Source organism: Musa acuminata, chromosome BXJ2-1 (assembly GCF_036884655.1).
Source record: "Musa acuminata AAA Group cultivar baxijiao chromosome BXJ2-1, Cavendish_Baxijiao_AAA, whole genome shotgun sequence".
NCBI classification, from domain to species: domain Eukaryota; kingdom Viridiplantae; phylum Streptophyta; class Magnoliopsida; order Zingiberales; family Musaceae; genus Musa; species Musa acuminata.
In genome coordinates this window covers 28004976-28029849 of record NC_088338.1, presented here as the reverse complement: position 1 = coordinate 28029849, position 24874 = coordinate 28004976, and the positions used below count along the sequence as shown (strand labels likewise).

The window sequence follows — 24874 nt, the reverse complement described above, 5'->3', positions numbered from 1 at the left end:
TCCCTCGCGTATGTGCACGTCGCGGTCGGCGCATCAACGTCCGGAGCCTCTTGCCCGTCACGAAACCGTCGACGCTTTCTCGAACGTTCACGAAATCCCTATTGCAAGCTCTCTCCGAGCCCTAGCCCGACGACTGCGTATCGATCACGGAAAGCGCGTGCCAAAACCATCGACACTTTCTAGAACGATCTCGGAATCGCTATTGCGACCCCAATCCGGAAAGCTCTCTCCGAGCCCCTCGATACTGACTGCGTAGCGGTCACAGCAAATTTCCAGCCCCAAAACAAACATCTCGGAGCTCTACGGGAAATGTTTCGTATCCCGGGAAGCAAAAAGGAGTGCAACACGAGGACTTCCCAGGGGGTCACCCATCGTAGTACTACTCTGGCCCAAGCACGCTTAACTTCGGTGTTTTGATGGGATCCGGTGATTTAGTGCTGGCATTATCGCACCCGTTTCGCGTGCTTCGTCCCTCACCTATGTGCACATTGCGGTCGGCGTATCAACGTCTGGAGCCTCTTGCCCGTCACGAAACCGTCGGCGCTTTCTCGAACGTTCACGAAATCCCTATTGCAAGCTCTCTCCGAGCCCTAGCCCGACGACTGCGTATCGGTCACGGCAAGCGCGTGCCGAAACCATCGGCACTTTATAGAACGATCTCGGAATCGCTATTGCAACCCCAATCCGGAAAGCTCTCTCCGAGCCCCTCGATACTGACTGCGTAGCGGTTGCAGCAAATTTCCAGTCCCAAAACAAACGTCTCGGAGCTCTACGGTAGATGTTTCGTATCCCGGGAAGCAAAAAGGAGTGCAACACGAGGACTTCCCAGGGGGTCACCCATCGTAGTACTACTCTGGCCCAAGCATGCTTAACTTCGGTGTTTTGATGGGATCCGGTGATTTAGTGCTGCCATTATCGCACCCGTTCCGCGAGCTTCGTCCCTCGCCTATGTGCACGTCGCGGTCGGCGCATCAACGTCCGGAAGCCTCTTGCCCGTCATGAAACCGTCGTCGCTTTCTCGAGCGTTCGCGAAATCCCTATTGCAAGCTCTCTCCGAGCCCTAGCCCGACGACTGCGTATCGGTCACGGAAAGCGCGTGCCGAAACCATCGGCACTTTCTAGAACGATCTTGGAATCGCTATTGCGACCCCAATCCGGAAAGCTCTCTCCGAGCCCCTCGATACTGACTGCGTAGCGGTCACAGCAAATTTCCAGCCCCAAAACAATCGTCTCGGAGCTCTACGGGAGATGTTTCGTATCCCGGGATGCAAAAAGGAGTGCAACACGAGGACTTCCCGGGGGGTCACCCATCGTAGTACTACTTTGGCCCAAGCACGCTTAACTTCGGTGTTTTGATGGGATCCGGTGATTTAGTGCTGCCATTATCGCACCCGTTTCGCGAGCTTCGTCCCTCGCCTATATGCACGTCGCGGTCGGCGCATCAACGTCCGGAGCCTCTTGCCCGTCACGAAACCGTCGGCGCTTTCTCGAACGTTCACGAAATCCCTATTGCAAGCTGTCTCCGAGCCTTAGCCCGACGACTGCGTATCGGTCACGGAAAGCGAGTGCCGAAACCATCGGCACTATCTAGAACGATCTCGGAATCGCTATTGCGACCCCAATCCGGAAAGCTCTCTCCGAGCCCCTCGATATTGACTGCGTAGCGGTCACAGCAAAATTCCAGCCCCAAAACAAACGTCTCGGAGCTCTACGGGAGATGTTTCGTATCCCGGGATGCAAAAAGGAGTGCAACACGAGGACTTCCCAGGGGGTCACCCATCGTAGTACTACTCTGGCCCAAGCACGCTTAACTTCGGTGTTTTGATGGGATTCGGTGATTTAGTGCTGCCATTATCGCACCCGTTTCGCGAGCTTCGTCCCTCGCGTATGTGCACGTCGCGGTCGGCGCATCAACGTCCGGAGCCTCTTGCCCATCACGAAACTGTCGGCGCTTTCTTGAACGTTCACGAAATCCCTATTGCAAGCTCTCTCCGAGCCCTAGCCCGACGACTGCGTATCGATCACGGCAAGCACGTGCCGAAACCGTCGGCACTTTCTAGAACGATCTCGGAATCGCTATTGCGACCCCAATCCGGAAAGCTCTCTCCGAGCCCCTCGATACTGACCGCGTAGCGGTCACAGCAAATTTCCAGCCCCAAAACAATCGGCTCGGAGCTCTACGGGAGATGTTTCGTATCCCGGGAAGCAAAAAGGAGTGCAACACGAGGACTTCCCAAGGGGTCACCCATCGTAGTACTACTCTGGCCCAAGCACGCTTAACTTCGGTGTTTTGATGGGATCCGGTGATTTAGTGCTAGCATTATCGCACCCGTTCCGCGAGCTTCGTCCCTCGCCTATGTGCACGTCGCGGTCGGCGCATCAACGTCCGGAGCCTCTTGCCCATCACGAAACCGTCGGCGCTTTCTCGAACGTTCACGAAATCCCTATTGCAAGCTCTCTCCGAGCCCTAGCCCGACGACTGCGTATCGATCACGGCAAGCACGTGCCGAAACCGTCGGCACTTTCTAGAACGATCTCGGAATCGCTATTGCGACCCCAATCCGGAAAGCTCTCTCCGAGCCCCTCGATACTGACCGCGTAGCGGTCACAGCAAATTTCCAGCCCCAAAACAATCGTCTCGGAGCTCTACGGGAGATGTTTCGTATCCCGGGAAGCAAAAAGGAGTGCAACACGAGGACTTCCCAAGGGGTCACCCATCGTAGTACTACTTTGGCCCAAGCACGCTTAACTTCGGTGTTTTGATGGGATCCGGTGATTTAGTGCTAGCATTATCGCACCCGTTCCGCGAGCTTCGTCCCTCGCCTATGTCCACGTCGCGGTCGGCGCATCAACGTCCGGAAGCCTCTTGCTCGTCATGAAACCGTCGTCGCTTTCTCGAACGTTCACGAAATCCCTATTGCAAGCTCTCTCCGAGCCCTAGCCCGACGACTGCGTATCGGTCACGGCAAGCGCGTGCCGAAACCATCGGCACTTTCTAGAATGATCTCGGAATCGCTATTGCAACCCCAATCCGGAAAGCTCTCTCCGAGCCCCTCGATACTGACTGCGTAGCGGTCACAGCAAATTTCCAGCCCCAAAACAAACGTCTCGGAGCTCTACGGGAGATGTTTCGTATCCCGGGATGCAAAAAGGAGTGCAACACGAGGACTTCCCAGGGGGTCACCCATCGTAGTACTACTCTGGCCCAAGCACGCTTAACTTCGGTGTTTTGATGGGATCCGATGATTTAGTGCTGGCATTATCGCACCCGTTTCGCGAGCTTCGTCCCTCGCTTATGTGCACGTCGCGGTCGGCGCATCAACGTCCAGAGCCTCTTGCCCGTCACAAAACCGTCGGCGCTTTCTCGAACGTTCACGAAATCCCTATTGCAAGCTCTCTCCGAGCCCTAGCCAGACGACTGCGTATCGGTCACGGCAAGCGCGTGCCGAAACCATCGGCACTTTCTAGAACAATCTCGGAATCAATATTGCAACCCCAATCCGGAAAGCTCTCTCTGAGCCCCTCGATACTGTCTGCGTAGCGGTCACAGCAAATTTCCAGCCCCAAAACAAACGTCTCGGAGCTCTACGGGAGATGTTTCGTATCCCGGGAAGCAAAAAGGAGTGCAACACGAGGACTTCCCAGGGGGTCACCCATCGTAGTACTACTCTGGCCCAAGCACGCTTAACTTCGGTGTTTTGATGGGATCCGGTGATTTAGTGCTGACATTATCGCACCCGTTCCGCGAGCTTCGTCCCTCGCCTATGTGCACGTCGCGGTCGGCGCATCAACGTCCGGAAGCCTCTTGCCCGTCATGAAACCGTCGTCGCTTTCTCGAACGTTCACGAAATCCCTATTGCAAGCTCTCTCCGAGCCCTAGCCCGACGACTGCGTATCGGTCACGGAAAGCGCGTGCCGAAACCATCGGCACTTTCTAGAACGATCTCGGAATCGCTATTGCGACCCCAATCCGGAAAGCTCTCTCCGAGCCCCTCGATACTGACTGCGTAGCGGTCACAGCAAATTTCCAGCCCCAAAACAATCGTCTCGGAACTCTACGGGAGATGTTTCGTATCCCGGGATGCAAAAAGGAGTGCAACACGAGGACTTCCCGGGGGGTCACCCATCGTAGTACTACTCTGGCCCAAGCACGCTTAACTTCGGTGTTTTGATGGGATCCGGCGATTTAGTGCTGCCATTATCGCACCCGTTTCGCGAGCTTCGTCCCTCGCCTATATGCACGTCGCGGTCGGCGCATCAACGTCCGGAGCCTCTTGCCCGTCACGAAACCGTCGGCGCTTTCTCGAACGTTCACGAAATCCCTATTGCAAGCTCTCTCCGAGCCCTAGCCCGACGACTGCGTATCGGTCACGGAAAGCGCGTGCCGAAACCATCGGCACTATCTAGAACGATCTCGGAATCGCTATTGCGACCCCAATCCGGAAAGCTCTCTCCGAGCCCCTCGATACTGACCGCGTAGCGGTCACAGCAAATTTTCAGCCCCAAAACAAACGTCTCGGAGCTCTACGGGAGATGTTTCGTATCCCGGGATGCAAAAAGGAGTGCAACACGAGGACATCCCAGGGTGTCACCCATCGTAGTACTACTCTGGCCCAAGCACGCTTAACTTCGGTGTTTTGATGGGATCCGGTGATTTAGTGCTGGCATTATCGCACCCGTTTCGCATGCTTCGTCCCTCACCTATGTGCAAGTTGCGGTCGGCGTATCAACGTCCGGAGCCTCTTGCCCGTCACGAAACCGTCGGCGCTTTCTCGAACGTTCACGAAATCCCTATTGCAAGCTCTCTCCGAGCCCTAGCCCGACGACTGCGTATCGGACACGGCAAGCGCGTGCCGAAACCATCGGCACTTTCTAGAACGATCTCGGAATCGCTATTGCGACCCCAATCCGGAAAGCTCTCTCCGAGCCCCTCGATACTGACTACGTAACGGTCACAGCAAATTTCTAGCCCCAAAACAATCGTCTCGGAGCTCTACGGGAGATGTTTCGTATCACGGGACGTAAAAAGGAGTGCAACACGATGACTTCCCAGGGGGTCACCCATCGTAGTACTACTCTGGCCCAAGCACGCTTAACTTCGGTGTTTTGATGGGATCCGGTGATTTAGTGCTGGCATTATCGAACCCGTTTCGCATGCTTCGTCCCTCACCTATGTGCACGTTGCGGTCGGCGTATCAACGTCCCGAGCCTCTTGCCCGTCACGAAACCGTCGGCGCTTTCTCGAACGTTCACGAAATCCCTATTGCAAGCTCTCTCCGAGCCGTAGCCCGACGACTGCGTATCGATCACGGCAAGCACGTGCCGAAACCATCGGCACTTTCTAGAACGATCTCGGAATCGCTATTGCGACCCCAATCCGGAAAGCTCTCTCCGAGCCCCTCGATACTGACCGCGTAGCGGTCACAGCAAATTTCCAGCCCCAAAACAATCGTCTCGGAGCTCTACGGGAGATGTTTCGTATCCCGGGAAGCAAAAAGGAGTGCAACACGAGGACTTCCCAGGGGGTCACCCATCGTAGTACTACTCTGGCCCAAGCACGCTTAACTTCGGTGTTTTGATGGGATCCGGCGATTTAGTGCTGCCATTATCGCACCCGTTTCGCGAGCTTCGTCCCTCGCCTATATGCACGTCGCGGTCGGCGCATCAACGTCCGGAGCCTCTTGCCCGTCATGAAACCGTCGTCGCTTTCTCGAGCGTTCACGAAATCCCTATTGCAAGCTCTCTCCGAGCCCTAGCCCGACGACTGCGTATCGGTCACGGAAAGCGAGTGCCGAAACCATCGGCACTATCTAGAACGATCTCGGAATCGCTATTGCGACCCCAATCCGGAAAGCTCTCTCCGAGCCCCTCGATATTGACTGCGTAGCGGTCACAGCAAAATTCCAGCCCCAAAACAAATGTCTCGGAGCTCTACGGGAGATGTTTCGTATCCCGGGATGCAAAAAGGAGTGCAACACGAGGACTTCCCAGGGGGTCACCCATCGTAGTACTACTCTGGCCCAAGCACGCTTAACTTCGGTGTTTTGATGGGATTCGGTGATTTAGTGCTGCCATTATCGCACCCGTTTCGCGAGCTTCGTCCCTCGCCTATGTGCACGTCGCGGTCGGCGCATCAACGTCCGGAGCCTCTTGCCCATCACGAAACTGTCGGCGCTTTCTCGAACGTTCACGAAATCCCTATTGCAAGCTCTCTCCGAGCCCTAGCCCGACGACTGCGTATCGATCACGGCAAGCACGTGCCGAAACCGTCGGCACTTTCTAGAACGATCTCGGAATCGCTATTGCAACCCCAATCCGGAAAGCTCTCTCCGAGCCACTCGATACTGACTGCGTAGCGGTCACAGCAAATTTCCAGCCCCAAAACAAACGTCTCGGAGCTCTACGGGAGACGTTTCGTATCCCGGGATGCAAAAAGGAGTGCAACACGAGGACTTCCCAGGGGGTCACCCATCGTAGTACTACTCTGGCCCAAGCACGCTTAACTTCGGTGTTTTGATGGGATCTGGCGATTTAGTGCTGCCATTATCGCACCCGTTTCGCGAGCTTCGTCCCTCGCGTATGTGCACGTCGCGGTCGGCGCATCAACGTCCGGAGCCTCTTGCCCGTCACGAAACCGTCGGCGCTTTCTCGAACGTTCTCGAAATCCCTATTGCAAGCTCTCTCCGAGCCCTAGCCCGACGACTGCGTATCGATCACGGCAAGCACGTGCCGAAACCGTCGGCACTTTCTAGAACGATCTCGGAATCGCTATTGCGACCCCAATCCGGAAAGCTCTCTCCGAGCCCCTCGATACTGACCGCGTAGCGGTCACAGCAAATTTCCAGCCCCAAAACAATCGTCTCGGAGCTCTACGGGAGATGTTTCGTATCCCGGGAAGCAAAAAGGAGTGCAACACGAGGACTTCCCAAGGGGTCACCCATCGTAGTACTACTCTGGCCCAAGCACGCTTAACTTCGGTGTTTTGATTGGATCCGGTGATTTAGTGCTAGCATTATCGCACCCGTTCCGCGAGCTTCGTCCCTCGCCTATGAGCACGTCGCGGTCGGCGCATCAACGTCCGGAAGCCTCTTGCTCGTCATGAAAGCGTCGTCGCTTTCTCGAACGTTCACGAAATCCCTATTGCAAGCTCTCTCCGAGCCCTAGCCCGATGACTGCGTATCGGTCACGGAAAGCGAGTGCCGAAACCATCGGCACTATCTAGAACGATCTCGGAATCGCTATTGCGACCCCAATCCGGAAAGCTCTCTCCGAGCCCCTCGATATTGACTGCGTAGCGGTCACAGCAAAATTCCAGCCCCAAAACAAATGTCTCGGAGCTCTACGGGAGATGTTTCGTATCCCGGGATGCAAAAAGGAGTGCAACACGAGGACTTCCCAGGGGGTCACCCATCGTAGTACTACTCTGGCCCAAGCACGCTTAACTTCGGTGTTTTGATGGGATTCGGTGATTTAGTGCTGCCATTATCGCACCCGTTTCGCGAGCTTCGTCCCTCGCCTATGTGCACGTCGCGGTCGGCGCATCAACGTCCGGAGCCTCTTGCCCATCACGAAACTGTCGGCGCTTTCTCGAACGTTCACGAAATCCCTATTGCAAGCTCTCTCCGAGCCCTAGCCCGACGACTGCGTATCGATCACGGCAAGCACGTGCCGAAACCGTCGGCACTTTCTAGAACGATCTCGGAATCAATATTGCAACCCCAATCCGGAAAGCTCTCTCCGAGCCACTCGATACTGACTGCGTAGCGGTCACAGCAAATTTCCAGCCCCAAAACAAACGTCTCGGAGCTCTACGGGAGACGTTTCGTATCCCGGGATGCAAAAAGGAGTGCAACACGAGGACTTCCCAGGGGGTCACCCATCGTAGTACTACTCTGGCCCAAGCACGCTTAACTTCGGTGTTTTGATGGGATCTGGCGATTTAGTGCTGCCATTATCGCACCCGTTTCGCGAGCTTCGTCCCTCGCGTATGTGCACGTCGCGGTCGGCGCATCAACGTCCGGAGCCTCTTGCCCGTCACGAAACCGTCGGCGCTTTCTCGAACGTTCTCGAAATCCCTATTGCAAGCTCTCTCCGAGCCCTAGCCCGACGACTGCGTATCGATCACGGCAAGCACGTGCCGAAACCGTCGGCACTTTCTAGAACGATCTCGGAATCGCTATTGCGACCCCAATCCGGAAAGCTCTCTCCGAGCCCCTCGATACTGACCGCGTAGCGGTCACAGCAAATTTCCAGCCCCAAAACAATCGTCTCGGAGCTCTACGGGAGATGTTTCGTATCCCGGGAAGCAAAAAGGAGTGCAACACGAGGACTTCCCAAGGGGTCACCCATCGTAGTACTACTCTGGCCCAAGCACGCTTAACTTCGGTGTTTTGATTGGATCCGGTGATTTAGTGCTAGCATTATCGCACCCGTTCCGCGAGCTTCGTCCCTCGCCTATGAGCACGTCGCGGTCGGCGCATCAACGTCCGGAAGCCTCTTGCTCGTCATGAAAGCGTCGTCGCTTTCTCGAACGTTCACGAAATCCCTATTGCAAGCTCTCTCCGAGCCCTAGCCCGATGACTGCGTATCGGTCACGGCAAGCGCGTGCCGAAACCATCGGCACTTTCTAGAACGATCTCGGAATCGCTATTGCGACCCCAATCCGAAAAGCTCTCTCCGAGCCCCTCGATACTAACTGCGTAGCGGTCACAGCAAATTTCCAGCCCCAAAACAAACGTCTCGGAGCTCTACGGGAGATGTTTCGTATCCCGGGATGCAAAAAGGAGTGCAACACGAGGACATCCCAGGGTGTCACCCATCGTAGTACTACTCTGGCCCAAGCACGCTTAACTTCGGTGTTTTGATGGGATCCGGTGATTTAGTGCTGGCATTATCGCACCCGTTTCGCATGCTTCGTCCCTCACCTATGTGCATGTTGCGGTCGGCGTATCAACGTCCGGATCCTCTTGCCTGTCACGAAACCGTCGGCGCTTTCTCGAACGTTCACGAAATCCCTATTGCAAGCTCTCTCCGAGCCCTAGCACGACGACTGCGTATCGGACACGGCAAGCGCGTGCCGAAACCATCGGCACTTTCTAGAACGATCTCGGAATCGCTATTGCGACCCCAATCCGGAAAGCTCTCTCCGAGCCCCTCGATACTGACTACGTAGCGGTCACAGCAAATTTCTAGCCCCAAAACAATCGTCTCGGAGCTCTACGGGAGATGTTTCGTATCACGGGACGTAAAAAGGAGTGCAACACGATGACTTCCCAGGGGGTCACCCATCGTAGTACTACTCTGGCCCAAGCACGCTTAACTTCGGTGTTTTGATGGGATCCGGTGATTTAGTGCTGGCATTATCGCACCCGTTTCGCATGCTTCGTCCCTCACCTATGTGCACGTTGCGGTCGGCGTATCAACGTCCCGAGCCTCTTGCCCGTCACGAAACCGTCGGCGCTTTCTCGAACGTTCACGAAATCCCTATTGCAAGCTCTCTCCGAGCCGTAGCCCGACGACTGCGTATCGGAAACGGCAAGCGCGTGCCGAAACCATCGGCACTTTCTAGAACGATCTCGGAATCGCTATTGCGACCCCAATCCGAAAAGCTCTCTCCGAGCCCCTCGATACTGACCTTGTAGCGGTCACAGCAAATTTTCAGCCCCAAAACAAACGTCTCGGAGCTCTACGGGAGATGTTTCGTATCCCGGGATGCAAAAAGGAGTGCAACACGAGGACATCCCAGGGTGTCACCCATCGTAGTACTACTCTGGCCCAAGCACGCTTAACTTCGGTGTTTTGATGGGATCCGATGATTTAGTGCTGGCATTATCGCACCCGTTTCGCATGCTTCGTCCCTCACCTATGTGCAAGTTGCGGTCGGCGTATCAACGTCCGGAGCCTCTTGCCCGTCACGAAACCGTCGGCGCTTTCTCGAACGTTCACGAAATCCCTATTGCAAGCTCTCTCCGAGCCCTAGCCCGACGACTGCGTATCGGACACGGCAAGCGCGTGCCGAAACCATCGGCACTTTGTAGAACGATCTCGGAATCGCTATTGCGACCCCAATCCGGAAAGCTCTCTCCGAGCCCCTCGATACTGACTACGTAGCGGTCACAGCAAATTTCTAGCCCCAAAACAATCGTCTCGGAGCTCTACGGGAGATGTTTCGTATCACGGGACGTAAAAAGGAGTGCAACACGATGACTTCCCAGGGGGTCACCCATCGTAGTACTACGCTGGCCCAAGCACGCTTAACTTCGGTGTTTTGATGGGATCCTGTGATTTAGTGCTGGCATTATCGCACCCGTTTCGCATGCTTCGTCCCTCGCCTATGTGCACGTTGCGGTCGGCGTATCAACGTCCCGAGCCTCTTGCCCGTCACGAAACCGTCGGCGCTTTCTCGAACGTTCACGAAATCCCTATTGCAAGCTCTCTCCGAGCCGTAGCCCGACGACTGCGTATCGGAAACGGCAAGCGCGTGCCGAAACCATCGGCACTTTCTAGAACGATCTCGGAATCGCTATTGCGACCCCAATCCGAAAAGCTCTCTCCGAGCCCCTCGATACTGACTGCGTAGCGGTCACAGCAAATTTCCAGCCCCAAAACAAACGTCTCGGAGCTCTACGGGAGATGTTTCGTATCCTGGGATGCAAAAAGGAGTGCAACACGAGGACATCCCAGGGTGTCACCCATCGTAGTACTACTCTGGCCCAAGCACGCTTAACTTCGGTGTTTTGATGGGATCCGGTGATTTAGTGCTGCCTTTATCGCACCCGTTCCGCGAGCTTCGTCCCTCGCCTATGTGCACGTCGCGGTCGGCGCATCAACGTCCGGAGCCTCTTGCCCGTCACGAAACCATCGGCGCTTTCTCGAACGTTCACGAAATCCCTATTGCAAGCTCTCTCCGAGCCCTATCCCGACGACTTCGTACCGGTCACGGCAAGCGTGTGTTGAAACCATCGGCACTTTCTAGAACGATCTCGGAATCGCTATTGCGACCCCAATCCGAAAAGCTCTCTCCGAGCCCCTCGATACTGACTGCGTAGCGGTCACAGCAAATTTCCAGCCCCAAAACAAACGTCTCGGAGCTCTACGGGAGATTTTTCGTATCCCGGGATGCAAAAAGGAGTGCAACACGAGGACTTCCCAGGGTGTCACCCATCGTAGTACTACTCTGGCCCAAGCACATTTAACTTCGGTGTTTTGATGGGATCCGGTGATTTAGTGCTGCCATTATCGCACCCGTTCCGCGAGCTTCGTCCCTCGCCTATGTGCACGTCGCGGTCGGCGCATCAACGTCCGGAGCCTCTTGCCGTCATGAAACCGTCGTCGCTTTCTCGAACGTTCATGAAATCCCTATTGCAAGCTCTCTCCGAGCCCTAGCCCGACGACTGCGTATCGGTCACGGCAAGCGCGTGCCGAAACCATCGGCACTTTCTAGAACGATCTCGGAATCGCTATTGTGACCCCAATCCGGAAAGCTCTCTCCGAGCCCCTCGATACTGACTGCGCAACGGTCACAGCAAATTTCCAGCCCCAAAACAATCGTCTCGGAGCTCTACGGGAGATGTTTCGTATCCCGGGATGCAAAAAGGAGTGCAACACGAGGACTTCCCTGGGGGTCACCCATCGTAGTACTACTCTGGCCCAAGCACGCTTAACTTCGGTGTTTTGATGGGATCTGGTGATTTAGTGCTGGCATTATCGCACCCGTTTCGCGAGCTTCGTCCCTCGCCTATGTGCACGTCGCGGTCGGCGCATCAATGTCCGTAGCCTCTTGCCCGTCACGAAACCGTCGTCGTTTTCTCGAATGTTCACAAAATTCCTATTGCAAACTCTCTCCGAGCCCTAGCCCGACGACTGCGTATCGATCACGGCAAGCGCGTGCCGAAACCATCGGCACTTTCTAGAACGATCTCGGAATCGCTATTGCAACCCCAATCCGGAAAGCTCTCTCCGAGCCCCTCGATACTGACTGCGTAGCGGTCATAGCAAATTTCCAGCCCCAAAACAAACGTCTCGGAGCTCTACGGGAGATGTTTCGTATCCTGGGAAGCAAAAAGGAGTGCAACTCGAGGACTTCCCAAGGGGTCACCCATCGTAGTACTACTCTGGCCCAAGCACGCTTAACTTCGGTGTTTTGATGGGATCCGGTGATTTAGTGCTGGCATTATCGCACCCGTTCCGCGAGCTTCGTCCCTCGCCTATGTGCACGTCGCGGTCGGCGCATCAATGTCCGAAGCCTCTTGCCCGTCATGAAACCATCGTCGCTTTCTCGAATGTTCACAAAATCCCTATTGCAAGCTCTCTCCGAGCCCTAGCCCGACGACTGCGTATCAATCACGGAAAGCGCGTGCCGAAACCATCGGCACTTTCTAGAACGATCTCGGAATCGCTATTGCGACCCCAATCCGGAAAGCTCTCTCCGAGCCCCTCGATACTGACTGCGTAGCGGTCACAGCAAATTTCCAGCCCCAAAACAATCGTCTCGGAGCTCTACGGGAGATGTTTCGTATCCCGGGATGCAAAAAGGAGTGCAACACGAGGACTTCCCTAGGGGTCACCCATCGTAGTACTACTCTGGCCCAAGCACGCTTAACTTCGGTGTTTTGATGGGATCTGGTGATTTAGTGCTGGCATTATCGCACCCGTTTCGCGAGCTTCGTCCCTCGCCTATGTGCACGTCGCGGTCGGCGCATCAATGTCCGTAGCCTCTTGCCCGTCACGAAACCGTCGTCGCTTTCTCGAATGTTCACAAAATTCCTATTGCAAACTCTCTCCGAGCCCTAGCCCGACGACTGCGTATCGGTCACGGCAAGCGCGTGCCGAAACCATCGGCACTTTCTAGAACGATCTCGGAATCACTATTGCAACCCCAATCCGGAAAGCTCTCTCCGAGCCCCTCGATACTGACTGCGTAGCGGTCACAGCAAATTTCCAGCCCCAAAACAAACGTCTCGGAGCTCTACGGGAGATGTTTCGTATCCTGGGAAGCAAAAAGGAGTGCAACTCGAGGACTTCCCAAGGGGTCACCCATCGTAGTACTACTCTGGCCCAAGCACGCTTAACTTCGGTGTTTTGATGGGATCCAGTGATTTAGTGCTGGCATTATCGCACCCGTTCCGCGAGCTTCGTCCCTCGCCTATGTGCACGTCGCGGTCGGCGCATCAATGTCCGAAGCCTCTTTCCCGTCATGAAACCATCGTCGCTTTCTCGAATGTTCACAAAATCCCTATTGCAAGCTCTCTCCGAGCCCTAGCCCGACGACTGCGTATCGATCACGGAAAGCGCGTGCCGAAACCATCGGCACTTTCTAGAACGATCTCGGAATCGCTATTGCGACCCCAATCCGGAAAGCTCTCTCCGAGCCCCTCGATACTGACTGCGTAGCGGTCACAGCAAATTTCCAGCCCCAAAACAATCGTCTCGGAGCTCTACGGGAGATGTTTCGTATCCCGGGATGCAAAAAGGAGTGCAACACGAGGACTTCCCTGGGGGTCACCCATCGTAGTACTACTCTGGCCCAAGCACGCTTAACTTCAGTGTTTTGATGGGATCTGGTGATTTAGTGCTGGCATTATTGCACCCGTTTCGCGAGCTTCGTCCCTCGCCTATGTGCACGTCGCGGTCGGCGCATCAATGTCCGTAGCCTCTTGCCCGTCACGAAACCGTCGTCGCTTTCTCGAATGTTCACAAAATTCCTATTGCAAACTCTCTCCGAGCCCTAGCCCGACGACTGCGTATCGGTCACGGCAAGCGCGTGCCGAAACCATCGGCACTTTCTAGAACGATCTCGGAATCGCTATTGCAACCCCAATCCGGAAAGCTCTCTCCGAGCCCCTCGATACTGACTGCGTAGCGGTCACAGCAAATTTCCAGCCCCAAAACAAACGTCTCGGAGCTCTACGGGAGATGTTCCGTATCCTGGGAAGCAAAAAGGAGTGCAACTCGAGGACTTCCCAAGGGGTCACCCATCGTAGTACTACTCTGGCCCAAGCACGCTTAACTTCGGTGTTTTGATGGGATCCGGTGATTTAGTGCTGGCATTATCGCACCCGTTCCGCGAGCTTCGTCCCTCGCCTATGTGCACGTCGCGGTCGGCGCATCATTGTCCGAAGCCTCTTGCCCGTCATGAAACCATCATCGCTTTCTCGAATGTTCACAAAATCCCTATTGCAAGCTCTCTCCGAGCCCTAGCCCGACGACTGCGTATCGATCACGGAAAGCGCGTGCCGAAACCATCGGCACTTTCTAGAACGATCTCGGAATCGCTATTGCGACCCCAATCCGGAAAGCTCTCCCCGAGCCCCTCGATACTGACTGCGTAGCGGTCACAGCAAATTTCCAGCCCCAAAACAATCGTCTCGGAGCTCTACGGGAGATGTTTCGTATCCCGGGATAAAAAAAGGAGTGCAACACGAGGACTTCCCTGGGGGTCACCCATCGTAGTACTACTCTGGCCCAAGCACGCTTAACTTCAGTGTTTTGATGGGATCTGGTGATTTAGTGCTGGCATTATTGCACCCGTTTCGCGAGCTTCGTCCCTCGCCTATGTGCACGTCGCGGTCGGCGCATCAATGTCCGTAGCCTCTTGCCCGTCACGAAACCGTCGTCGCTTTCTCGAATGTTCACAAAATTCCTATTGCAAACTCTCTCCGAGCCCTAGCCCGACGACTGCGTATCGGTCACGGCAAGCGCGTGCCGAAACCATCGGCACTTTCTAGAACGATCTCGGAATCGCTATTGCAACCCCAATCCGGAAAGCTCTCTCCGAGCCCCTCGATACTGACTGCGTAGCGGTCACAGCAAATTTCCAGCCCCAAAACAATCGTCTCGGAGCTCTACGGGAGATGTTTCGTATCCCGGGATGCAAAAAGGAGTGCAACACGAGGACTTCCCTGGGGGTCACCCATCGTAGTACTACTCTGGCCCAAGCACGCTTAACTTCGATGTTTTGATGGGATCTGGTGATTTAGTGCTGGCATTATCGCACCCGTTTCGCGAGCTTCGTCCCTCGCCTATGTGCACGTCGCGGTCGGCGCATCAATGTCCGTAGCTCTTGCCCGTCACGAAACCGTCGTCGCTTTCTCGAATGTTCACAAAATTCCTATTGCAAACTCTCTCCGAGCCCTAGCCCGACGACTGCGTATCGGTCACGGCAAGCGCGTGCCGAAACCATCGGCACTTTCTAGAACGATCTCAGAATCGCTTTTGCAACCCCAATCCGGAAAGCTCTCTCCGAGCCCCTCGATACTGACTGCGTAGCGGTCACAGCAAATTTCCAGCCCCAAAACAAACGTCTCGGAGCTCTACGGGAGATGTTTCGTATCCTGGGAAGCAAAAAGGAGTGCAACTCGAGGACTTCCCAAGGGGTCACCCATCGTAGTACTACTCTGGCCCAAGCACGCTTAACTTCGGTGTTTTGATGGGATCCGGTGATTTAGTGCTGGCATTATCGCACCCGTTCCGCGAGCTTCGTCCCTCGCCTATGTGCACGTCGCGGTCGGCGCATCAATGTCCGAAGCCTCTTGCCCGTCATGAAACCATCGTCGCTTTCTCGAATGTTCACAAAATCCCTATTGCAAGCTCTCTCCGAGCCCTAGCCCGACGACTGCGTATCGATCACGGAAAGCGCGTGCCGAAACCATCGGCACTTTCTAGAACGATCTCGGAATCGCTCTTGCGACCCCAATCCGGAAAGCTCTCTCCGAGCCCCTCGATACTGACTGCGTAGCGGTCACAGCAAATTTCCAGCCCCAAAACAATCGTCTCGGAGCTCTACGGGAGATGTTTCGTATCCCGAGATGCAAAAAGGAGTGCAACACGAGGACTTCCCTGGGGGTCACCCATCGTAGTACTACTCTGGCCCAAGCACGCTTAACTTCGGTGTTTTGATGGGATCTGGTGATTTAGTGCTGGCATTATTGCACCCGTTTCGCGAGCTTCGTCCCTCGCCTATGTGCACGTCGCGGTCGGCGCATCAATGTCCGTAGCCTCTTGCCCGTCACGAAACCGTCGTCGCTTTCTCGAATGTTCACAAAATTCCTATTGCAAACTCTCTCCGAGCCCTAGTCCGACGACTGCGTATCGGTCACGGCAAGCACGTGCCGAAACCATCGGCACTTTCTAGAACGATCTCGGAATCGCTATTGCAACCCCAATCCGGAAAGCTCTCTCCGAGCCCCTCGATACTGACTGCGTAGCGGTCACAGCAAATTTCCAGCCCCAAAACAAACGTCGCGGAGCTCTACGGGAGATGTTTCGTATCCTGGGAAGCAAAAAGGAGTGCAACACGAGGACTTCCCAGGGGGTCACCCATCGTAGTACTACTCTGGCCCAAGCACGCTTAACTTCGGTGTTTTGATGGGATCTGGTGATTTAGTGCTGGCATTATCGCACCCGTTTCGCGAGCTTCGTCCCTCGCCTATGTGCACGTCGCGGTCGGCGCATCAATGTCCGTAGCCTCTTGCCCGTCATGAAACCGTCGTCGCTTTCTCGAATGTTCACAAAATCCCTATTGCAAGCTCTCTCCGAGCCCTAGCCCGACGACTGCGTATCGATCACGGAAAGCGCGTGCCGAAACCATCGGCACTTTCTAGAACGATCTCGGAATCGCTATTGCGACCCCAATCCGGAAAGCTCTCTCCGAGCCCCTCGATACTGACTGCGTAGCGGTCACAGCAAATTTCCAGCCTCAAAACAATCGTCTCGGAGCTCTACGGGAGATGTTTCGTATCCCGGGATGCAAAAAGGAGTGCAACACGAGGACTTCCCAGGGGGTCACCCATCGTAGTACTACTCTGGCCCAAGCACGCTTAACTTCGGTGTTTTGATGGGATCCGGTGATTTAGTGCTGCCATTATCGCACCCGTTTCGCGAGCTTCGTCCCTCACCTATGTGCACGTCGCGGTCGGCGCATCAACGTCCGGAGCCTCTTGCCCGTCACGAAACCGTCGGCGCTTTCTCGAACGTTCACGAAATCCATATTGCAAGCTCTCTCCGAGCCCTAGCCCGACGAGTGCGTATCGGTCACGGAAAGCGCGTGCCGAAACCATCGGCACTTTCTAGAACGATCTCGGAATCGCTATTGCGACCCCAATCCGGAAAGCTCTCTCCGAGCCCCTCGATACTGACTGCGTAGCGGTCACAGCAAATTTCTAGCCCCAAAACAATCGTCTCGGAGCTCTACGGGAGATGTTTCGTATCCCGGGACGTAAAAAGGAGTGCAACACGATGACTTCCCAGGGGGTCACCCATCGTAGTACTACTCTGGCCCAAGCACGCTTAACTTCGGTGTTTTGATGGGATCCGGTGATTTAGTGCTGGCATTATCGCACCCGTTTCGCATGCTTCGTCCCTCACCTATGTGCACGTTGCGATCGGCGAATCAACGTCCGGAGCCTCTTGCCCGTCACGAAACCGTCGGCGCTTTCTCGAACGTTCACGAAATCCCTATTGCAAGCTCTCTCCGAGCTGTAGCCCGACGACTGCGTATCGGAAACGGCAAGCGCGTGCCGAAATCATCGGCACTTTCTAGAACGATCTCGGAATCGCTATTGCGACCCCAATCCGAAAAGCTCTCTCCGAGCCCCTCGATACTGACTGCATAGCGGTCACAGCAAATTTCCAGCCCCAAAACAAACGTCTCGGAGCTCTACGGGAGATGTTTCGTATCCCGGGATGCAAAAAGGAGTGCAACACGAGGACGTCCCAGGGTGTCACCCATCGTAGTACTACTCTGGGCCAAACACGCTTAACTTCGGTGTTTTGATGGGATCCGGTGATTTAGTGCTGCCATTATCGCACCCGTTCCGCGAGCTTCGTCCCTCGCCTATGTGCACGTCGCGGTCGGCGCATCAACGTCCGGAGCCTCTTGCCCGTCACGAAACCGTCGGCGCTTTCTCGAACGTTCACGAAATCCCTATTGCAAGCTCTCTCCGAGCCCTATCCCGACGACTGCGTATCGGTCACGGCAAGCGCGTGTCGAAACCATCGGCACTTTCTAGAACGATCTCGGAATCGCTATTGCGACCCCAATCCGAAAAGCTCTCTCCGAGCCCCTCGATACTGACTGCGTAGCGGTCACAGCAAATTTCCAGCCCCAAAACAAACGTCTCGGAGCTCTACGGGAGATTTTTCGTATCCCGGGATGCAAAAAGGAGTGCAACACGAGGACTTCCCAGGGTGTCACCCATCGTAGTACTACTCTGGCCCATGCACGCTTAACTTCGGTGTTTTGATGGGATCCGGTGATTTAGTGCTGCCATTATCGCACCCGTTCCGCGAGCTTCGTCCCTCGCCTATGTGCACGTCGCGGTCGGCGCATCAACGTCCGGAGCCTCTTGCCCGTCACGAAACCGTCGGCGCTTTCTCGAACGTTCACGAAATCCCTATTGCAAGCTCTCTCCGAGCCCTAGCCCGACGACTGCGTATCGGTCACGGAAAGCGCGTGCCGAAACCATCGGCACTTTCTAGAACGATCTCGGAATCGCTATTGCGACCCCAATCCGGAAAGCTCTCTCCGAGCCCCTCGATACTGACTGAGTAGCGGTCACAGCAAATTTCCAGCCCCAAAACAATCGTCTCGGAGCTCTACGGGAGATGTTTCGTATCCCGGGAAGCAAAAAGGAGTGCAACACGAGAACTTCCCAGGGGGTCACCCATCGTAGTACTACTCTGGCCCAAGCACGCTTAACTTCGGTGTTTTGATGGGATCCGTTGATTTAGTGCTGGCATTATCACACCCGTTTCGCGTGCTTCGTCCCTCGCCTATGTGCACGTCGCGGTCAGCATATCAACGTCCGGAGCCTCTTGCCCGTCACGAAACCGTCGGCGCTTTCTCGAACGTTCACGAAATCCCTATTGCAAGCTCTCTGCGAGCCCTAGCCCGACGACTGCGTATCGGTCACGGCAAGCGCGTGCCGAAACCATCGGCACTTTCTAGAATGATTTCGGAATCGCTATTGCGACCCCAATCCGAAAAGCTCTCTCCGAGCCCCTCGATACTGACTGCGTAGCGGTCACAGCAAATTTCCAGCCCCAAAACAAACGTCTCGGAGCTCTACGGGAGATGTTTCGTATCCCGGGATGCAAAAAGGAGTGCAACACGAGGACTTCACAGGGTGTCACCCATCGTAGTACTAATCTGGCCCAAGCACGCTTAACTTCAGTGTTTTGATGGGATCCGTTGATTTAGTGCTGCCATTATCGCACCCGTTCCCCGAGCTTCGTCCCTCGCCTATGTGCACGTCGCGGTCGGCGCATCAACGTCCGGAGCCTCTTGCCCGTCACGAAACCGTCGGCGCTTTCTCGAACGTTCACGAAATCCCTATTGCAAGCTCTCTCCGAGCCCTAGCCCGACGACTGCGTATCGGTCACGGCAAGCGCGTGCCGAAACCATCGGCACTTTCTAGAACGATCTCGGAATCGCTATTGCGACCCCAATGCGGAAAGCTCTCTATGAGCCCCTCGATACTGACTGCGTAGCGGTCAAAGCAAATTTCCAGACCCAAAACAAACGTCTCGGAGCTCTACGGGAGATGTTTCGTATCCCGGGATGCAAAAAGGAGTGCAACACGAGGACTTCCCAGGGGGTCACCCATCGTAGTACTACTCTGGCCCAAGCACGCTTAACTTCGGTGTTTTGATGGGATCCGGTGATTTAGTGCTGCCATTATCGCACCCGTTTCGCGAGGTTCGTCCCTCGCCTATGTGTACGTCGCGGTCGGCGCATCAACGTCCGGAGCCTCTTGCACGTCACGAAACCGTCGGCGCTTTCTCGAACGTTCACGAAATCCCTATTGCAAGCTCTCTCCGAGCCCTAGCCCGACGACTGCGTATCGGTCACGGAAAGCGCGTGCCGAAACCATCGGCACTTTCTAGAACGATCTCGGAATCGCTATTGCGACCCCAATCCGGAAAGCTCTCTCCGAGCCCCTCGATACTGACTGAGTAGCGGTCACAGCAAATTTCCAGCCCCAAAACAATCGTCTCGGAGCTCTACGGGAGATGTTTCGTATCCCGGGAAGCAAAAAGGAGTGCAACACGAGAACTTCCCAGGGGGTCACCCATCGTAGTACTACTCTGGCCCAAGCACGCTTAACTTCGGTGTTTTGATGGGATCCGGTGATTTAGTGCTGCCATTATCGCACCCGTTTCGCGAGCTTCGTCCCTCGCCTATATGCACGTCGCGGTCGGCGCATCAACGTCCGGAGCCTCTTGCCCGTCACGAAACCGTCGGCGCTTTCTCGAACGTTCACGAAATCCCTATTGCAAGCTCTCTCCGAGCCCTAGCCCGCCGACTGCGTATCGGTCACGGCAAGCGCGTGCCGAAACCATCGGCACTTTCTAGAACGATCTCGGAATCGCTATTGCGACCCCAATCCGAAAAGCTCTCTCCAAGCCCCTCGATACTGACTGCGTAGCGGTCACAGCAAATTTCCAGCCCCAAAATAAACGTCTCGGAGCTCTACGGGAGATGTTTCGTATCCCGGGATGCAAAAATGAGTGCAACACGAGGACTTCCCAGAGTGTCACCCATCGTAGTACTACTCTGGCCCAAGCACGCTTAACTTCGGTGTTTTGATGGGATCCGGTGATTTAGTGCTGCCATTATCGCACCCGTTCCGCGAGCTTCGTCCCTCGCCTAAGTGCACGTCGCGGTCGGCGCATCAACGTCCGGAGCCTCTTGCCCGTCACGAAACCGTCGGCGCTTTCTCGAACGTTCACGAAATCCCTATTGCAAGCTCTCTCCGAGCCCTAGCCCGACGACTGCGTATCGATCACGGCAAGCACGTACCGAATCCATCGGCACTTTCTAGAACGATCTCGGAATCGCTATTGCGACCCCAATCCGGAAAGCTCTCTCCGAGCCCCTCGATACTGACTGCGTAGCGGTCACAGCAAATTTCCAGCCCCAAAACAAACGTCTCGGAGGTCTACGGGAGATGTTTCGTATTCCGGGATGCAAAAAGGAGTGCAACACGAGGACTTCCCAGGGGGTCACCCATCGTAGTACTACTCTGGCCCAAGCACGCTTAACTTCGGTGTTTTGATGGGATCCGATGATTTAGTGATGGCATTATCGCACCCGTTTCGCGAGCTTCGTCCCTCGCTTATGTGCACGTCGCGGTCGGCGCATCAACGTCCGGAGCCTCTTGCCCGTCACAAAACCGTCGGCGCTTTCTCGAACGTTTTCGAAATCCCTATTTCAAGCTCTCTCCGAGCCCTAGCCCGCCGACTGCGTATCGTTCACGGCAAGCGCATGCCGAAACCATCGGCACTTTCTAGAACGATCTCGGAATCGCTATTGCGACCCAAATCCGAAAAGCTCTCTCCGAGCCCCTCGATACTGACTGCGTAGCGGTCACAGCAAATTTCCAGCCCCAAAACAAACGTCTCGGAGCTCTACGGGAGATGTTTCGTATCCCGGGATGCAAAAAGGAGTGCAACACGAGGACTTCCCAGGGTGTCACCCATCGTAGTACTACTCTGGCCCAAGCACGCTTAACTTCGGTTTTTTTATGGGATCCGGTGATTTAGTGCTGGCATTATCGCACCCGTTTCGCGTGCTTCGTCCCTCACCTATGTGCACGTTGCGGTCGGCGTATCAACGTCCGGAGCCTCTTGCCCGTCACGAAACCGTCGGCGCTTTATCGAACGTTCACGAAATCCCTATTGCAAGTTCTCTCCGAGACCTAGCTCGACGACTGCGTATCGGTCACGGCAAGCGCGTGCCGAAACCATCGGCACTTTTTAGAACGATCTCGGAATCGCTATTGCGACCCCAATGCGGAAAGCTCTCTATGAGCCCCTCGATACTGACTGCGTAGCGGTCAAAGCAAATTTCTAGCCCCAAAACAATCGTCTCGGAGCTCTACGGGAGATGTTTCGTATCCCGGGAAGCAAAAAGGAGTGCAACACGAGGACTTCCCAGGGGGTCACCCATCGTAGTACTACTCTGGCCCAAGCACGCTTAACTTCGGTGTTTTGATGGGATCCGGTGATTTAGTGCTGGCATTATCGCACCCGTTTCGCGTGCTTCGTCCCTCACCTATGTGCACGTTGCGGTCGGCGTATCAACGTCCGGAGCCTCTTGCCCGTCACGAAACCGTCGGCGCTTTATCGAACGTTCACGAAATCCCTATTGCAAGTTCTCTCCGAGACCTAGCTCGACGACTGCGTATCGGTCACGGCAAGCGCGTGCCGAAACCATCGGCACTTTTTAGAACGATCTCGGAATCGGTATTGCGACCCCAATCCGGAAAGCTCTCTCCGAGCCCCTCGATACTGACTGCGTAGCGGTCACAGCAAATTTCCAGCCCCAAAACAAACGTCTCGGAGCTCTACGGGAGATTTTTCGTATCCCGGGATGCAAAAAGTGGTGCAACACGAGGACTTCCTAGGGGGTCACCCATCGTAGTACTACTCTGGCCCAAGCACGCTTAACTTCGGTGTTTTGATGGGATCCGATGATTTAGTGCTGGCATTATCGCACCCGTTCCGCGAGCTTCGTCCCTCGCCTATGTGCACGTCGCGGTCGGCGCATCAACGTCCGGAGCCTCTTGCCGTCATGAAACCCTCGTCGCTTTCTCGAACGTTCACGAAATCCCTATTGCAAGCTCTCTCCGAGCCCTAGCCTGACGACTGCGTATCGGTCACGGCAAGCGCGTGCCGAAACCATCGGCACTTTCTAGAACGATCTCGGAATCGCTATTGCGACCCTAATCCGGAAAGCTCTCTCCGAGCCCCTCGATACTGACTGTGTAGCGGTCACAGCAAATTTCCAGCCCCAAAACAATCGTCTCGGAGCTCTACGGGAGATGTTTCGTATCCCGGGATGCAAAAAGGAGTGCAACACGAAGACTTCCCAGGGGGTCACCCATCGTAGTACTACTCGGGCCCAAGCACGCTTAACTTCGGTGTTTTGATGGGATCTGGTGATTTAGTGCTGGCATTATCTCTCCCGTTTCGCGAGCTTCGTCCCTCGCCTATGTGCACGTCGCGGTCGGCGCATCAACGTCCGGAGCCTCTTGCCCATCACGAAACCGTCGGCGTTTTCTCGAACGTTCACGAAATCCCTATTGCAAGCTCTCTCCGAGCCCTAGCCCGACGACTGCGTATCGATCACGGCAAGCACGTACCGAATCCATCGGCACTTTCTAGAACGATCTCGGAATCGCTATTGCGACCCCAATCCGGAAAGCTCTCTCCGAGCCCCTCGATACTGACTGCGTAGCGGTCACAGCAAATTTCCAGCCCCAAAACAAACGTCTCGGAGCTCTACGGGAGATGTTTCGTATTCCGGGATGCAAAAAGGAGTGCAACACGAGGACTTCCCAGGGGGTCACCCATCGTAGTACTACTCTGGCCCAAGCACGCTTAACTTCGGTGTTTTGATGGGATCCGATGATTTAGTGATGGCATTATCGCACCCGTTTCGCGAGCTTCGTCCCTCGCTTATGTGCACGTCGCGGTCGGCGCATCAACGTCCGGAGCCTCTTGCCCGTCACAAAACCGTCGGCGCTTTCTCGAACGTTCACGAAATCCCTATTGCAAGCTCTCTCCGAGCCCTAGCCCGCCGACTGCGTATCGGTCACGGCAAGCGCGTGCCGAAACCATCGGCACTTTCTAGAACGATCTCGGAATCGCTATTGCGACCCCAATCCGAAAAGCTCTCTCCGAGCCCCTCGATACTGACTGCGTAGCGGTCACAGCAAATTTCCAGACCCAAATCAAACGTTTCGGAGCTCTACGGGAGATGTTTCGTATCCCGGGATGCAAAAAGGAGTGCAACACGAGGACTTCCCAGGGGGTCACCCATCGTAGTACTACTCTGGCCCAAGCACGCTTAACTTCGGTGTTTTGATGGGATCTGGTGATTTAGTGCTAGCATTATCGCACCCGTTTCGCGAGCTTCGTCCCTCGCCTATGTGCACGTCGCGGTCGGCGCATCAACGTCCGGAGCCTCTTGCCCGACACGAAACCGTCGTCGCTTTCTTGAACGTTCACGAAATCCCTATAGCAAGCTCTCTCCGAGCCCTAGCCCGACGACTGCGTATCGGTCACGGCAAGCGCGTGCCGAAACCATCGGCACTTTCTAGAACGATCTCGGAATCGCTATTGCGACCCCAATGCGGAAAGCTCTCTATGAGCCCCTCGATACTGACTGCGTAGCGGTCAAAGCAAATTTCCAGACCCAAAACAAACGTCTCGGAGCTCTACGGGAGATGTTTCGTATCCCGGGATGCAAAAAGGAGTGCAACACGAGGACTTCCCAGGGGGTCACCCATCGTAGTACTACTCTGGCCCAAGCACGCTTAACTTCGGTGTTTTGATGGGATCCGGTGATTTAGTGCTGCCATTATCGCACCCGTTTCGCGAGGTTCGTCCCTCGCCTATGTGTACGTCGCGGTTGGCGCATCAACGTCCGGAGCCTCTTGCCCGTCAGGAAACCGTCGGCGCTTTCTCGAACGTTCACGAAATCCCTATTGCAAGCTCTCTCCGAGCCCTAGCCCGACGACTGCGTATCGATCACGGCAAGCACGTGCCGAAACCATCGGTCACAGCAAATTTCCAGACCCAAAACAAACGTCTCGGAGCTCTACGGGAGATGTTTCGTATCCCGGGATGCAAAAAGGAGTGCAACACGAGGACTTCCCAGGGGGTCACCCATCGTAGTACTACTCTGGCCCAAGCACGCTTAACTTCGGTGTTTTGATGGGATCTGGTGATTTAGTGCTGGCATTATCGCACCCGTTTCGCGAGCTTCGTCCCTCGCCTATGTGCACGTCGCGGTCGGCGCATCAACGTCCGGAGCCTCTTGCCCATCACGAAACCGTCGTCGCTTTCTCGAACGTTCACAAAATCCCTA

The 24874-nt window shown here is 55.3% G+C and overlaps 22 non-coding genes and 31 pseudogenes across 22 annotated transcripts; all 53 read right to left on the bottom strand.

Moving 5' to 3' along the window:
- Positions 1–335: 335 nt before the first annotated feature.
- On the bottom strand, positions 336–454 carry LOC135600164 (5S ribosomal RNA). The gene has a single exon (XR_010482491.1). It is a non-coding gene; the product is annotated as a 5S ribosomal RNA (ribosomal RNA).
- A 350-nt stretch (positions 455–804) lies between these two features.
- LOC135602489 (5S ribosomal RNA) lies at positions 805–923 on the bottom strand (annotated as a pseudogene).
- A 351-nt stretch (positions 924–1274) lies between these two features.
- LOC135602901 (5S ribosomal RNA) lies at positions 1275–1393 on the bottom strand (annotated as a pseudogene).
- A 350-nt stretch (positions 1394–1743) lies between these two features.
- On the bottom strand, positions 1744–1862 carry LOC135602866 (5S ribosomal RNA; annotated as a pseudogene).
- Positions 1863–2212: 350 nt separating this feature from the next.
- LOC135600954 (5S ribosomal RNA) lies at positions 2213–2331 on the bottom strand. Its single transcript, XR_010483263.1, has one exon. It is a non-coding gene; the product is annotated as a 5S ribosomal RNA (ribosomal RNA).
- A 350-nt stretch (positions 2332–2681) lies between these two features.
- LOC135602051 (5S ribosomal RNA) lies at positions 2682–2800 on the bottom strand (annotated as a pseudogene).
- Positions 2801–3151: 351 nt separating this feature from the next.
- On the bottom strand, positions 3152–3270 carry LOC135600940 (5S ribosomal RNA). Its single transcript, XR_010483249.1, has one exon. It is a non-coding gene; the product is annotated as a 5S ribosomal RNA (ribosomal RNA).
- A 350-nt stretch (positions 3271–3620) lies between these two features.
- LOC135600793 (5S ribosomal RNA) lies at positions 3621–3739 on the bottom strand. The gene has a single exon (XR_010483107.1). It is a non-coding gene; the product is annotated as a 5S ribosomal RNA (ribosomal RNA).
- Positions 3740–4090: 351 nt separating this feature from the next.
- LOC135602333 (5S ribosomal RNA) lies at positions 4091–4209 on the bottom strand (annotated as a pseudogene).
- A 350-nt stretch (positions 4210–4559) lies between these two features.
- On the bottom strand, positions 4560–4678 carry LOC135603282 (5S ribosomal RNA; annotated as a pseudogene).
- Positions 4679–5028: 350 nt separating this feature from the next.
- Positions 5029–5147, bottom strand: LOC135603199 (5S ribosomal RNA; annotated as a pseudogene).
- A 350-nt stretch (positions 5148–5497) lies between these two features.
- LOC135601968 (5S ribosomal RNA) lies at positions 5498–5616 on the bottom strand (annotated as a pseudogene).
- A 350-nt stretch (positions 5617–5966) lies between these two features.
- Positions 5967–6085, bottom strand: LOC135602865 (5S ribosomal RNA; annotated as a pseudogene).
- Positions 6086–6435: 350 nt separating this feature from the next.
- On the bottom strand, positions 6436–6554 carry LOC135602736 (5S ribosomal RNA; annotated as a pseudogene).
- A 350-nt stretch (positions 6555–6904) lies between these two features.
- Positions 6905–7023, bottom strand: LOC135602282 (5S ribosomal RNA; annotated as a pseudogene).
- Positions 7024–7374: 351 nt separating this feature from the next.
- On the bottom strand, positions 7375–7493 carry LOC135602864 (5S ribosomal RNA; annotated as a pseudogene).
- A 350-nt stretch (positions 7494–7843) lies between these two features.
- LOC135602735 (5S ribosomal RNA) lies at positions 7844–7962 on the bottom strand (annotated as a pseudogene).
- A 350-nt stretch (positions 7963–8312) lies between these two features.
- Positions 8313–8431, bottom strand: LOC135602280 (5S ribosomal RNA; annotated as a pseudogene).
- A 351-nt stretch (positions 8432–8782) lies between these two features.
- LOC135603281 (5S ribosomal RNA) lies at positions 8783–8901 on the bottom strand (annotated as a pseudogene).
- A 350-nt stretch (positions 8902–9251) lies between these two features.
- LOC135601574 (5S ribosomal RNA) lies at positions 9252–9370 on the bottom strand. Its single transcript, XR_010483864.1, has one exon. It is a non-coding gene; the product is annotated as a 5S ribosomal RNA (ribosomal RNA).
- A 350-nt stretch (positions 9371–9720) lies between these two features.
- LOC135603961 (5S ribosomal RNA) lies at positions 9721–9839 on the bottom strand (annotated as a pseudogene).
- Positions 9840–10189: 350 nt separating this feature from the next.
- On the bottom strand, positions 10190–10308 carry LOC135603464 (5S ribosomal RNA; annotated as a pseudogene).
- Positions 10309–10658: 350 nt separating this feature from the next.
- Positions 10659–10777, bottom strand: LOC135604517 (5S ribosomal RNA; annotated as a pseudogene).
- Positions 10778–11127: 350 nt separating this feature from the next.
- LOC135603924 (5S ribosomal RNA) lies at positions 11128–11246 on the bottom strand (annotated as a pseudogene).
- A 349-nt stretch (positions 11247–11595) lies between these two features.
- Positions 11596–11714, bottom strand: LOC135601552 (5S ribosomal RNA). The gene has a single exon (XR_010483843.1). It is a non-coding gene; the product is annotated as a 5S ribosomal RNA (ribosomal RNA).
- Positions 11715–12064: 350 nt separating this feature from the next.
- LOC135601026 (5S ribosomal RNA) lies at positions 12065–12183 on the bottom strand. Its single transcript, XR_010483332.1, has one exon. It is a non-coding gene; the product is annotated as a 5S ribosomal RNA (ribosomal RNA).
- A 350-nt stretch (positions 12184–12533) lies between these two features.
- LOC135601717 (5S ribosomal RNA) lies at positions 12534–12652 on the bottom strand (annotated as a pseudogene).
- A 350-nt stretch (positions 12653–13002) lies between these two features.
- On the bottom strand, positions 13003–13121 carry LOC135601683 (5S ribosomal RNA; annotated as a pseudogene).
- Positions 13122–13471: 350 nt separating this feature from the next.
- LOC135601044 (5S ribosomal RNA) lies at positions 13472–13590 on the bottom strand. The gene has a single exon (XR_010483350.1). It is a non-coding gene; the product is annotated as a 5S ribosomal RNA (ribosomal RNA).
- Positions 13591–13940: 350 nt separating this feature from the next.
- LOC135601024 (5S ribosomal RNA) lies at positions 13941–14059 on the bottom strand. The gene has a single exon (XR_010483330.1). It is a non-coding gene; the product is annotated as a 5S ribosomal RNA (ribosomal RNA).
- A 350-nt stretch (positions 14060–14409) lies between these two features.
- Positions 14410–14528, bottom strand: LOC135601043 (5S ribosomal RNA). The gene has a single exon (XR_010483349.1). It is a non-coding gene; the product is annotated as a 5S ribosomal RNA (ribosomal RNA).
- Positions 14529–14878: 350 nt separating this feature from the next.
- On the bottom strand, positions 14879–14997 carry LOC135602429 (5S ribosomal RNA; annotated as a pseudogene).
- A 349-nt stretch (positions 14998–15346) lies between these two features.
- Positions 15347–15465, bottom strand: LOC135601023 (5S ribosomal RNA). The gene has a single exon (XR_010483329.1). It is a non-coding gene; the product is annotated as a 5S ribosomal RNA (ribosomal RNA).
- A 350-nt stretch (positions 15466–15815) lies between these two features.
- LOC135601611 (5S ribosomal RNA) lies at positions 15816–15934 on the bottom strand. The gene has a single exon (XR_010483901.1). It is a non-coding gene; the product is annotated as a 5S ribosomal RNA (ribosomal RNA).
- Positions 15935–16284: 350 nt separating this feature from the next.
- LOC135600864 (5S ribosomal RNA) lies at positions 16285–16403 on the bottom strand. The gene has a single exon (XR_010483175.1). It is a non-coding gene; the product is annotated as a 5S ribosomal RNA (ribosomal RNA).
- A 350-nt stretch (positions 16404–16753) lies between these two features.
- Positions 16754–16872, bottom strand: LOC135601525 (5S ribosomal RNA). Its single transcript, XR_010483816.1, has one exon. It is a non-coding gene; the product is annotated as a 5S ribosomal RNA (ribosomal RNA).
- A 350-nt stretch (positions 16873–17222) lies between these two features.
- On the bottom strand, positions 17223–17341 carry LOC135601573 (5S ribosomal RNA). The gene has a single exon (XR_010483863.1). It is a non-coding gene; the product is annotated as a 5S ribosomal RNA (ribosomal RNA).
- A 350-nt stretch (positions 17342–17691) lies between these two features.
- On the bottom strand, positions 17692–17810 carry LOC135599372 (5S ribosomal RNA; annotated as a pseudogene).
- A 350-nt stretch (positions 17811–18160) lies between these two features.
- LOC135603599 (5S ribosomal RNA) lies at positions 18161–18279 on the bottom strand (annotated as a pseudogene).
- Positions 18280–18629: 350 nt separating this feature from the next.
- LOC135601378 (5S ribosomal RNA) lies at positions 18630–18748 on the bottom strand. The gene has a single exon (XR_010483673.1). It is a non-coding gene; the product is annotated as a 5S ribosomal RNA (ribosomal RNA).
- A 350-nt stretch (positions 18749–19098) lies between these two features.
- Positions 19099–19217, bottom strand: LOC135604667 (5S ribosomal RNA; annotated as a pseudogene).
- A 350-nt stretch (positions 19218–19567) lies between these two features.
- Positions 19568–19686, bottom strand: LOC135601524 (5S ribosomal RNA). Its single transcript, XR_010483815.1, has one exon. It is a non-coding gene; the product is annotated as a 5S ribosomal RNA (ribosomal RNA).
- A 350-nt stretch (positions 19687–20036) lies between these two features.
- On the bottom strand, positions 20037–20155 carry LOC135601268 (5S ribosomal RNA). The gene has a single exon (XR_010483567.1). It is a non-coding gene; the product is annotated as a 5S ribosomal RNA (ribosomal RNA).
- Positions 20156–20505: 350 nt separating this feature from the next.
- LOC135603782 (5S ribosomal RNA) lies at positions 20506–20624 on the bottom strand (annotated as a pseudogene).
- Positions 20625–20974: 350 nt separating this feature from the next.
- LOC135602441 (5S ribosomal RNA) lies at positions 20975–21093 on the bottom strand (annotated as a pseudogene).
- Positions 21094–21443: 350 nt separating this feature from the next.
- Positions 21444–21562, bottom strand: LOC135603500 (5S ribosomal RNA; annotated as a pseudogene).
- A 350-nt stretch (positions 21563–21912) lies between these two features.
- LOC135600163 (5S ribosomal RNA) lies at positions 21913–22031 on the bottom strand. The gene has a single exon (XR_010482490.1). It is a non-coding gene; the product is annotated as a 5S ribosomal RNA (ribosomal RNA).
- Positions 22032–22381: 350 nt separating this feature from the next.
- Positions 22382–22500, bottom strand: LOC135602428 (5S ribosomal RNA; annotated as a pseudogene).
- A 349-nt stretch (positions 22501–22849) lies between these two features.
- LOC135603935 (5S ribosomal RNA) lies at positions 22850–22968 on the bottom strand (annotated as a pseudogene).
- A 350-nt stretch (positions 22969–23318) lies between these two features.
- Positions 23319–23437, bottom strand: LOC135602439 (5S ribosomal RNA; annotated as a pseudogene).
- A 350-nt stretch (positions 23438–23787) lies between these two features.
- On the bottom strand, positions 23788–23906 carry LOC135601609 (5S ribosomal RNA). Its single transcript, XR_010483899.1, has one exon. It is a non-coding gene; the product is annotated as a 5S ribosomal RNA (ribosomal RNA).
- A 350-nt stretch (positions 23907–24256) lies between these two features.
- Positions 24257–24375, bottom strand: LOC135601523 (5S ribosomal RNA). The gene has a single exon (XR_010483814.1). It is a non-coding gene; the product is annotated as a 5S ribosomal RNA (ribosomal RNA).
- Positions 24376–24639: 264 nt separating this feature from the next.
- Positions 24640–24758, bottom strand: LOC135600861 (5S ribosomal RNA). Its single transcript, XR_010483173.1, has one exon. It is a non-coding gene; the product is annotated as a 5S ribosomal RNA (ribosomal RNA).
- Between the last annotated feature and the right edge of the window lie 116 nt (positions 24759–24874).